An 11,765-nucleotide genomic window follows, 5' to 3' on the forward strand; every position below is an offset into this window, starting at 1 on the left:
ATTGTTTTTAATGTGGGGGCCAATAGGTTTGTTTTTTTCCTGTGGTGTCCAATGTGTTTTGGCCTGTGGGGATCTTAGGGTGTGCCTTGGCAATTTTAAAGTCCTATTTAGTTTGCCGCAAGGTAAAAAGGTTGAAAATCACGGGCCTAGGGTGTTGTCCAACCCCTGGCATTCGAATGGATACTCCACTGGGCTTTTCCTTTGACTCCCTTGAGGGCCCTCTCGGAAGAGCAATATACTCAGTACCATTGTTTCTCGCATCCCAAGGTTAAGGTACTAAGCTGGGCTTTTCACTGACTCCCCATCAGAGAACATAAACCTCTGAAATGGGAGCAATCTACTCAGTCCAAGTGTTACTCCGTTCCTTGGGAATGGATACTAGACTGGGATTTCTCATGTCTCATGCTTCAGGGGTACAAACCCCATCCAGAGAGCCACCTACTGGGCCCACTGTTTCTTCACTCCCTACCAGTTGGGGGAGGCCATGTTATCTCTCCCTGGTAGGGTGAAGGTACTCAGCCAGACTCTTCACTGCTCCCAGTCCTGAGGGGTCCCACACCCTCAGCCCTTTACACCAGCTACTCAGTCCAGCCTTTCTCTATTCTTTTGCCAGGGGCCAGTCTACACCCTCTGATAAGAACAGATACTGCACTTGATCTTAGCCAAAAGGCCGAGAAGCGATGGCTGACATAGCATTGGAATATGTGACCCTACCCCCTGAGTAAACTTTATAGCACCAGGGGTATTTTCCAGTCAGGTATATAAGAAGGACAGTTTCTCAATGGAGGAGATTTTTTATCATGATGGATCCTGTGTACCAGAATCAGAGGAAACCCTTCCAGAGCAGGGTCTGTGTGCGCCAGTGCCCCAGGCTGGGGGACATAGGACTGTCTAGCTAATGGTAGTGGTAAGTCTGCAGGTTACTGAGATTGCTATTTCAGGGTGCTGAATGCAACAGGCTGCTGGAGGATCTATCCTACCAATTATCCTGTACCATGTGAGCATCATATTCTGTTGTGCTGTAATAATAAAGACGTATTTTTTATATAGTCTTGTCTGGCCAAGTGATTTGAATCCGACGAGGATAAACACCTTCCCAGATAATGGTGTTTTCCTCACATTCACCATGCCCAAGCTCGATATAGACAAAAGGTTGACACAAGCAAAATGTCGAAATGGTAATGGTCAACACATGAAAAGGTTAACACGAGTTTCTTTTAAGTAAATGTTTTACTTAAACATGATTCATCGTCTGCCTGGACCCCGAATGGGAATGGTACCATGGAGAGTAAACAAGTGATGTGATTGTATGTGGTGCACTAATATCGGGTCCATGTAATGAAAAGTACTGTACAAAATGGAGACCAAAATACCTGAAAAATTCATGTCAACCTTATCATGTGTCGTCTATTTCAATGTCAACCTTGTGCTTGTGTTGAACTGTTGTCTATTGACCTTGTGCAGTGGAGGTTAGGGTTAAGCTTCTGGAGGGGAAGTTATGGAGCAGGTTAGGGATAGGCTGAGGATGGAGGGGGGTTGGGCTGCAAGGGGAGGTTAGGCTGCTGGAGGGGAGGTTTGGGTAAGGCTGTGGGGTTTGTGTGGAGTTTAAGTGGCTGGAGCTATTGTGGAGGCTATAGGGATACGTTGCAGGGGGATGAGCTGTTAAGGTTATGTTGCCATGGTGGTGGAGGGTAGGCTATAGCAGCTGAATTTAGACTTAAATTTGAGAATAGTCCTTTAGGCCAATCCTGTTATATCTGACGACACAGCACTTGCAGCTTGCAGGGAGCTGGTTGCACAATGTTGATAGAATAGTAGGCAGCTAGCCGGGTGTCCCCACCCCCTCCCAAATATGGTACCAGGCTCCCGCAGCATGCACCCCCCTACACACAATACCAGCTGCCAATTCACCCCCACCAAAACACACAATACTGCGCTGCTGCATCCCCAAAATGCACACAATACTGGGCTGTTCAATAGTTGTCTTTTTAGAAATATACATATTTATTATACACACACATGTATTGGGTGTGTATGGTGGGGTTTCTATGTTCCCCACTCCTGTATAAAACTTGCCAGACATTAGTCCTACAAAAATAGAAACCAGTAGCAGGGGGAGGGTGTTCCAGAGTATCATCCATCTCTGCTGCAGAGGAACTGCCTCGAGAAAAGGGGAGGGCGGGGGCTGCTGCATGGACCCCCCTGCACATACAATAACGGACCCACAATAAAAGTCTGATGCACCAACTACTGTACTCCTTATGCATGAGAAGGAGAATGAGAGGACTGTGGGCTGGCGCTGGAGCAGGGTCACAGAAGCAACTGTTTAATAAGAGTGCACTGACAACCTGCAGGAGCCTCCTGGCCAGCATAGAAAATTCTGAAGAGAAAAACGTGCTTCTATCCCAGGCAGTGGTTGTTGATTGGTACTGTAAGTAGTACTGAGCACTACTTCTGCTTTTCAGAGCAAGTGTCTCCCCAGCAGAGCAATATTGAATTGCTCTTGTAATTAAGCATCCACACATGGAAGTTGATGACGAATAAGCCCTTTAAAGCACTGAAAAATCACAAATTCATTATAATATTTACTAAGATGCATTTGGGATTAATTAGTACAATACTTTTATCAAAATAATGAGGTTATGTAAATAGAGATAATATTGTCTTTTCAAAAAAACATATTAAACAATATTATATACAAATATACTGTATTTGTTTAAATGCAACCACACCCAAGAACCTGAACATGCATATTTTCCTTTATATAACAGTAATTACGGTACTACAACTAAATAAAATAAATGTAAAATAGAGAAAAATGATTCCCCATATTTTAAAGTACTGCAGTATAACAGACATTACAAAATGTTCTATTAGGTTTCTGAGACATGCTTAATTGCAATAACATATTGTTAAACTCAAAATATTACCATACTATTTGTCATAAATTGTGACTAATAAAATATGTGATTTCTTTCTTGCAATAGCTATAGTTTGCGAATGAGTTTTGTGTTAGGAAATGCTGCCCACCAGTGGATATTATCTAGAATTGTATTATGTCATTTGTGATTATACTTGATATTGTAAAAGTATTTCAAATTTAAGGTATACATAATGTGCAGTATATATTTTATTCAATTATATTCTCTCTTTAGGTCACTCCATGTTCAGAATATGGGAACAGAAAAATACATTTAAAGGAATAAGGAAATGGATAGCACTCAAAAATATTGATGCCTTTACAGTATATACTGTACATATTTATACTGTTTTACTTTTAATATATATCATTAAATGTCACCGCATCATTAACTGAATTTCTTTGTTTTTGCAAAATGTATTAATGACATCCATTGGGGGAAATTTACTAAGATGGGAGTTCTATGGGATGTTGCTATGGACAACCAATCAGATCCTGTCTATCATCTTCTAGAGGGTGCTAAATAATTCTGATGCTGTATTGCTCGCTAAGCAGCAGTCGCAAGCTGCTTAACTGCACCCGCCACCTGCACGAAAGCCCCCCCCCCAGCCACTGAATCTGTCTGACTTTTTGATTTTTATTTCCATCCAGTCCGCCGAAGAGGGGGTGGGTGCTGATGTCATGTGATGGTTTCTAATACATTGTATTGCAGGACTGATAGACCCGATTCAGACCTGCTTGCTCGAGTGCATATTCATACATGCGTCTGCACGCTGCCACCACGCGCTCACAGCCATACACATGCATGCCCACTTCAAAATATTCTGAAGAGATAATCACATTGCACACAAGTGGAGTGGCTTAAATATCCTTATGTACCTATATGTGTGTACATCCTAGTGTACAGGCACACCTACCAATTGTTATGGGGGTTATTCTAACTCAATTGGTTCAATTGTTTGTACCTGCCATGCACATAAGGTTATTTGTTCATGTGGAGCCACTGTGTGCAAGCACCAACAGTGTTTGCACACAGAAGTCTTGGCAGGGGGTGCAGGGGAGGGGGGGGGGGGGTCAGGGAAAGAAGAGCCAGGGAATTTTCCTTTGGGAATGCCCAGCATTTCATGGGCATTCCCAGGAGAACACTTGGCATATCCATGGTAATTCCCTGATTACGCGGGTGTGGGGGGCGGGCAGCTGACATCAGCGGATTTCAGCTGCCTGTCTTGTTCTTGTCTTGTTCTGGCCAATAGTACATTTTATCAGTCACAAAACACAACAGTACCATTATTCAATGAAGTAATCAAACACAAACTAAATTGATGTTTAGCCCTCATTAACCATCTGATTTTGTGTTTGGTGTCTTCATTCCCATTGCTTTCCCATTCACATTGTTTAACCCCGTGAGTGCCAAGTGAATATATTGGAAATATAATCTTTTTTTTTTTCTACGCAAAATTATTGGTTCGAATTTATATAACAAATGTGTGCAATAGCATTTTTAATCAATATTTTAAATATTTTAAACAGAGAACTTGAAACTCATATTCTGCACATCTCTCACATAGATGTTGGCATTTTTATAGGACATTTTGTGCATCTCTCATAGAGCTGTTGGCACTCAAAGGGTTAATACAAATCAAAATATTATTTAGTGTTTTATTAAACACTTCACATATTCCTAGATTTATTTATTTTGTTAAAACACACACACACACATATATTTGCAATGTAAAACCAAACTTTTTATATATTTTTATTATTTGTAGTATAATTTTAAAAACATATATTTGTATCACTACACCCACACCCACACACATATGTTTACATATAGGGGGTCATACTGGTCCATTTGCAAGGACTGTATGTTTGAACGGGGACAATGTTTGGCATATGTGCATGTGCAGCCGCATTTCTGTGCATGTGCATATGCCGGGTACATGCACCCAACATTGTGGGTGGGGGGCCATAACGCATAGTCGCTCACATGGGAGCGCTCAGCGCTCTCATGGAAATAGCCCGGTGACGTGGACACCAGTGGCTGGCAGCTGACATCACTGGATGTCCGCTGCCCACCCACTTCCTTCCAATTGTCCACGCAGATCTAAGGATACCTCAGAGTAACCTTAGATGTGCGTGGGCCTTCAACATCATTCAATGTTTATGTAACAAATCCATTTGTAGCTTGTGTGAGCATAAGAGGCGTGCAAGGGGGAGGCATGTGTATTGGCATTTGCAGGGTGACGTCTGGTGGACTTGCAAGGCTATGAATTTGCATCCTTGAGAATCAACCAGAATAACCCCCATAGAAGCCCCAATTGTGATGCAATCACTAAGAAATCATGTATATAAAATATTATATTAAATAGTAAAAAAAATACAACACAAAATCTATAAAGAACATAATTTATTTTTGGTGCTTCTGTAAAAAAAAATAGAAAATAAGGAAAAAAAAAAAAAAAAATGATGAAAATAGATTCTTCATGTCCTGCAGAACTGTCAGGGCTGCCTGCTGTCTGGTTATGGTGTCAGCCAAATCTGTCAAAATGAAATGCTTTATAATATCCATTATGAAAAATATAGAATATTGGGTGAGATTTAATAGGATGAGAGATTCAGAAAGTGAGCGTTTTGGGAAGAGATCAACAGTTTTTTTAAAGCGCCAATTATTTACACTGCAAAATCAAACTGGTTTTGCAGTGTAAATGATTGCCGCTTTTTAAAAAAAAATTGAAATTTCTTACCAAATTTCTCACTTTCTGAATCTCTCATCCTATTAAATCTTACCCATAGTTGGTTGAAGAACTTACTATCATCTTCTTCCTCATCTAACCACATGACATCCTCCTGTTCTACTGTTTCTGGCTCATTTCAGAAAGGGGGATGGAGGGTTAATGGTGATGGGTCCACTAACTCAGGAGGTAAGGGGCTGGAGGTGTCATACTGTGGTGGGGGTTCAAGTTGGAATTGGGAAAGGAGAAATTATGGGGTGGCATGGGACTGTGGGATGTGGATGGCATGGGGCTGTGGGATGGGGATGGTATGACAGGCATACAAAGTTATTTGTAAATGTGGAAAGTGCAGCCTTTACTATGCTAGCTATCCACCAACCCCTTTCAACTTTACAATATGCAACAGATGCATTTTAGGGGAAAAAATGAGCGCTATTGTGGTAAAAGAGAGAAAGATAAAGAATTAAGGAAGGGAAAGATTTAAAAGAATGAAAAAACACCTGAAAAAGAAAAATTGTTAGCGAGATGTTATACAGCTCCTTTGAGAGAATGTGAAATGTCCGTGGTACCTGTGCTTGCCCTAATGCTATCCAAGCTGGATGCAGGATGCGGAGTTCAGCGTGGTGCGGCGTGTAATTGCCGCTCGTCTGTGCTCCGTCTGCCGGGTGACGTCACTCGATACGGCAAGAGTCTGCAATGGTTCCTGATGGACGGAGGAAACTTGGGGGAGCTTGGGGAAGCTGTGACCTCACAAACAGAACACGTGGCATCTAATAGCTCCAGCCAACTAGAACATTGTCCACACTGCCAATCACAAATACTGCAGCTCTAAAACATGACACTCCTATACAAACCAATGCATTTAACCTATCAGCAAAAAAGAAATGACATAGAAAGCATTTTCTGCAAAGATAATCCCGTACCTATACCACCCAATGAAGAGGATGGTTTCCAAACCCAATTTCTGAAACTAGAGAAATTATATAGCCAAGAGACCCATCAATGGTGGGAAATAACCACTTGAAAAAAATATTTAGAGAACAAATTAATACCAAGAGGACTCCGCATGAACAAAAATGTCACTTTTAAACCGACACAACAAACCTTCCATAGAAAATGGAACACTATTTTAGACAATTGTTCAAATGACCTAATAAAACTCATTATAGAGGACAGAACCCACAGTTTAACACAAATCAACGAAAACATTGCAATATATGAAAAAAGATTTGAAAGTCTCAAAGCAATGGAGGATTTTAAAACACTTATCAAAATGACAAATGAAAAAATTTAAAAAATTGAAGAAACCCTAATAATCACCAAACAGAAGAAATTCAAAAGAGACACAGATGAACTATCCCTCTTTCAAACTGAAGAAAAAAGACAACCACCAACTCGCAACACCACCCGACACATGAACTATACGAAAAGAATGCAACAGACCGTTTTTTCACAATATCAAAAACAACAAATAAACCAACAGAGGCAATACCACACACCTAACCAACAAAGAAAAGAACCACTCATAAAGAACCCACCCAATAACAACAGAAGGACATATCAAGCATACAATAGAAACAACTTTGTGTATCCCACTTACTCAAGTGTACTAGCAAAATCATCCTTCAATCAAGGAAAAAAAGATGCAATGGCAGAAGAAAACCTAGAATTCAACTCGCTTCTAGAGAAAATTTCAAACAATCCACAGAAAGATCTTGGTACAAAAAGAAGAATCCAATCGAAAAGAATCTATGTTGAAGACTCTGAGGAGGAAAGTGAAGAAGACTATTTTTTAGATCACAACCAAGGGCAAAAAAAGCCACCAGATGCCACACCAAGGATCAAAAGACAGAAAAACCAAAAAGAAAACGAAAAAGAGGCGGAACCAGAAAAACAATAAACAAGAAAGATGATGGGAAGACAACAATCTTCAATCTTAGTAGTAGGACATTCCTTAAAGACGAACTTTCTTTATTACAGAAAGGCCTTAAATTCGCTCCAGACTCCAACATCAATAAATTCAATCTATATATCGATACCCACAAATTCATCAGAAAACTAAATATAAAAAAATTATTTGCTAAAAAATCATCGTCAATACCAGAAACAACCAATACTCAGGACCATACCACCTTCAAACCCCAATCCACGTTCAACCCCACCTTCTGTAAAAGTTCACACATTGACACCTTCCAGAAATCCATAGAAAGAGACATAGACAATATTCCCACCAAAACAAAAAAGTTAATCAACCTATCCTCAGGGGAACGTGAAGCACTAAAAACCCTAAGGGAAGATAAATCGATCATCATTAAACCAGCCGACAAAGGCGGAGGAGTAGTGATTCTGGACAAAACAATGTATGAAGAGGAAATATCCAGGCTACTATCAGATACAGCCACTTATCAGATTCTCATCAATGACCCTACTGCCAATTTCCAAAAGAAACTAACAGACATTCTGGATGAAGCACTTCTCTTGGGAATTATTAACCAAAACGAATATAAATCCATCAAAATTGAACATCCGAAAATACCCACTTTTTACTGTCTACCTAAGATACACAAAAATTCCACAAACCCAGCCGGCCGTCCAATTGTCTCCGGAATCAATTCCATTTCATCAAACCTCTTAGTTTTCCTCGATTCATTTCTTCAACCCATAGTTTGCACTCAACCTAGTTACCTCAAGGACACTATTCACATTCTTCAAATTTTAGAAAACCTAGAATGGAAAGACAACTACACTCTCTGTACCAGCGATGTCACCTCCTTATATACATCCGCCATAATGAAGGTTGTGATCACACCTGTCACTACCTGACAAAGACAACTTTAGCTACAAACAAGATTAATTTCATTATGGAAGGAATCCAATACATATTATAACACAATTATTTTTGGGACAATGACACATTCTATGTCCAGACCTGCGGGACCGCGATGGGGACCCCCTTCGCTCCTTCGTATGCTAATTTATTTGTCTCTAAATGGGAGGAAGACTCTATCTGGTCTGAAAATGTACACCGGAAGAACATAATTATATGGAAAAGGTATATCGACGACATCATCTTTGTTTGGGGGGGCACAGATACTGAACTAAGAGAATTCTGTGACTACCTCAACACTAACACCCTCAACCTGCAATTTACTACTGTCACCAGCAAGGAGAAAATCACGTTCTTAGATTTGGAAATCAGCATTGAAGAAGGGACCGTTATGACAAAAACATACACCAAACCAGTGGACGGTAACAATATTCTCCCTGTCCAGAACAACCACCACAGAAACTGGGTAAAAAACATTCCTCTTGGCCAATACAAAAGATTGCGTAGGAGCTGTACTAACGATAACACCTTTCTAGAACAAAGCGAAAAAATGACACAGAACTTCCTGGAGAAAGGATACAAAGCAGAAACACTCCATGATCAACTAACATCTGTCACTAATTTAAACCGTCAAGAAACCATTAAATATAAAAATAAAAAACAATCGCCACCTGAGGACATCACCTTCATTACTCAATTTAACAGTAGTCATCACATCTTTGAAGATATCCTAAAAAATAATTGGTCCATTTTACACCTAGATGAAGACCTTAAACCATTCCTGTCTAACAAACCCAGAATAATCTACAAGAAAGCCAGAAATCTTCGCCAGGAACTTGTTACAAGTTTCATTAAACCAACTTCTATAAATAAAGAAAGAACAACAAAAGGATTTCACTTCTGTCTTAATTGTAAAGCTTGTAAAAATCAAAAGAACACTTCAACCAAACCAATAACCACCTTCTCATCACAAATCACCAAACAACAATACAACATCAAAGAATACATCTCCTGTGATTCAGAAGGAGTTATATACCTTTTAAGCTGCCCTTGTGACCTACAATACATCGGCCAGACCAAAAGACAACTGAAAATCAGATTCTCAGAACATATTTACAATATTAAAAGAGGTCTCACTACCCACAGCCTATCCAACCATTTTTTACTCAAACACAATAAAAACCCATCTGGTTTACGCTGCATCGGAATAAAAAAAGTTGATCGCCACTGGAGAGGTGGTGATTTCATCAAGCTTTTGAAACAAACAGAGACAAAATGGATCTATGAAATGCAGACCCTAATGCCAAAAGGAATGAATATCGATTTTGAACTTAGTGCATTTTTATAATTTTTTATTTTTATTTATTTATTTTTACCCACAAATAATATTTTTTTATTCATTCTCTCTCTTTCTTTTTCCTCCTTTCTAGCTATTTTTATAAAAAAAAACCTTGTAAATATTTTTTAAGACACTTGTCAAAATAATAGTCCAAAATACATTGTTGGACTTCACCATGCGGTTCCCACCGTTTTTTTATCAATTTCCTGTTTTTCTCAATAAAGTTTTTTCGAATAAAAAACCAACAGAAATGCCTGAACAGCCATTCTTGAAAAAGTGCTTTCAAAGCACGAAACGCGTTGAAGGGCTCGTCCGTGGATCTACCATAAGCTTCCCCAAGCTCCCCCAAGTTTCCTCTGTCCATCAGGAACCATCGCAGACTCTTGCCGTATCAAGTGACGTCACCCGGCAGACGGAACACAATTACACGCCGCACCACGCTGAACTCCGCATCCTGCATCCAGCTTGGATAGCATTAGGGCAAGCACAGGTACCACGGATATTTAACATCTCGCTAACAATTTTTCTTTTTCAGGTGTTTTTTCATTCTTTTAAATCTTTCCCTTCCTCAATTCTTTATCTTTCTCTCTTTTACCACAATAGCACTCATTTTTTTCCCTAAATTGTCTTAACTTTATTGAGCAGCTGTTAAGTTTTTAGTTTTTAGCGCAGTACACCCCCATTTTTATCATGCAACAGATGCATGTTCACCTGCAACCCTATCTCTGCACAAAATGTAACCAAAACATACCTAATACTGACACATAGGATTGCAGACATGTAATGCATTTAAAAAAATACTATTTTGCAGCCACTGGCACAGACACACCAGCAGTTGTGGCTGCCACCTTTGGAAGGTATGATAAACTCCGCACAAACTGGGTTATGCTCCAATGGCATCCTGTGCGGAGTCAGATAAGCCTGTGCACTTCAGCAAAGGCTATTTGTATGGTCCTGTTGCTCCAACACTCCATCAAGGAGGCCAATATGGTCAGCTCCCACCGTGTAAAATGTACTCCATGATTGGTCAGTGTCAGTATCAGTTTCAATAAACTTTATTCATAGTGTTGACATTTTCAATTATTCACATAGATCACCAAGTCTAAAGCAATAATAATGTTCTGCACCATTCTGCAATGGTGGCCCAACTTTGGTCAAAATCCTTCCACAAAACATGTGAATAGGATACTTTGCACAAAATGTGCCAGGGCACTGAGAGTCTTCCAGATGGTTAACCAGCAGGTGCTCCACAACAAGAAGAGTCATGGCCTGCACATGGGGCCTTATTTTGGTTCATTCTTTCTGACAAAATCCTTCTTAGATTGACAAAACCACGTGCACTGCAGGGGGGCAGATGTAACATGTGCAGAGAGAATTAGATTTGGGTGAGTAATTTTGTTTCTGTGCAGGGAAAATACTGACTGCTTTATTTTTACACTGCAATATAGATCTCACTTTGAAGTAAAACCCCACCCAAATCTCATTCTCTCTGCACAAGTAACACCTGCCCCACCTGCAGTGCACATGGTTTTGCCCATCTAAGAAGGATTTTGTCAGAAAGAATGAACCAAAATAAGGCCCGTGGAGAGGTGGCTGGGCCCAGTGAGGGCACAACACAAACTTCGGCCAAAAAGTAACAGAAAATCATGATTCAGTAACAAAGAGATGCACATTCTAGTTCCTCTTGTGCTGGAGATAAATTAGAATGGGCCAAGAAGTATGGATATTGCAAAATAGAAATGCGTCTGGCAAGACATTACAGACGCTGTAAATGTCCATCCTTATACACCATTGCTGAAGTCAGGAGAAAGTAAGCATTTGCATTTCTTTAAAAAAAATTACTCTTCAAATTCTTCATGTTCAGGGCATTTGCATTTTTTAAACGAAACTATTTTTTGATAATAACTAATTAAAAATGTCTTGATATAAAAAAAAAGTGATTTAAAA

The 11,765-nt window shown here is 39.8% G+C and overlaps 1 pseudogene; it reads right to left on the reverse strand.

Annotated features, from left to right (window-relative positions):
• Positions 1-545: 545 nt before the first annotated feature.
• LOC146006119 (U2 spliceosomal RNA) lies at positions 546-682 on the reverse strand (annotated as a pseudogene).
• Positions 683-11,765: the final 11,083 nt, after the last annotated feature.

Source organism: Crinia signifera, chromosome 5 (genome assembly GCF_055691185.1).
Source record: "Crinia signifera chromosome 5, ASM5569118v1, whole genome shotgun sequence".
In the NCBI taxonomy this organism is placed as follows: domain Eukaryota; kingdom Metazoa; phylum Chordata; class Amphibia; order Anura; family Myobatrachidae; genus Crinia; species Crinia signifera.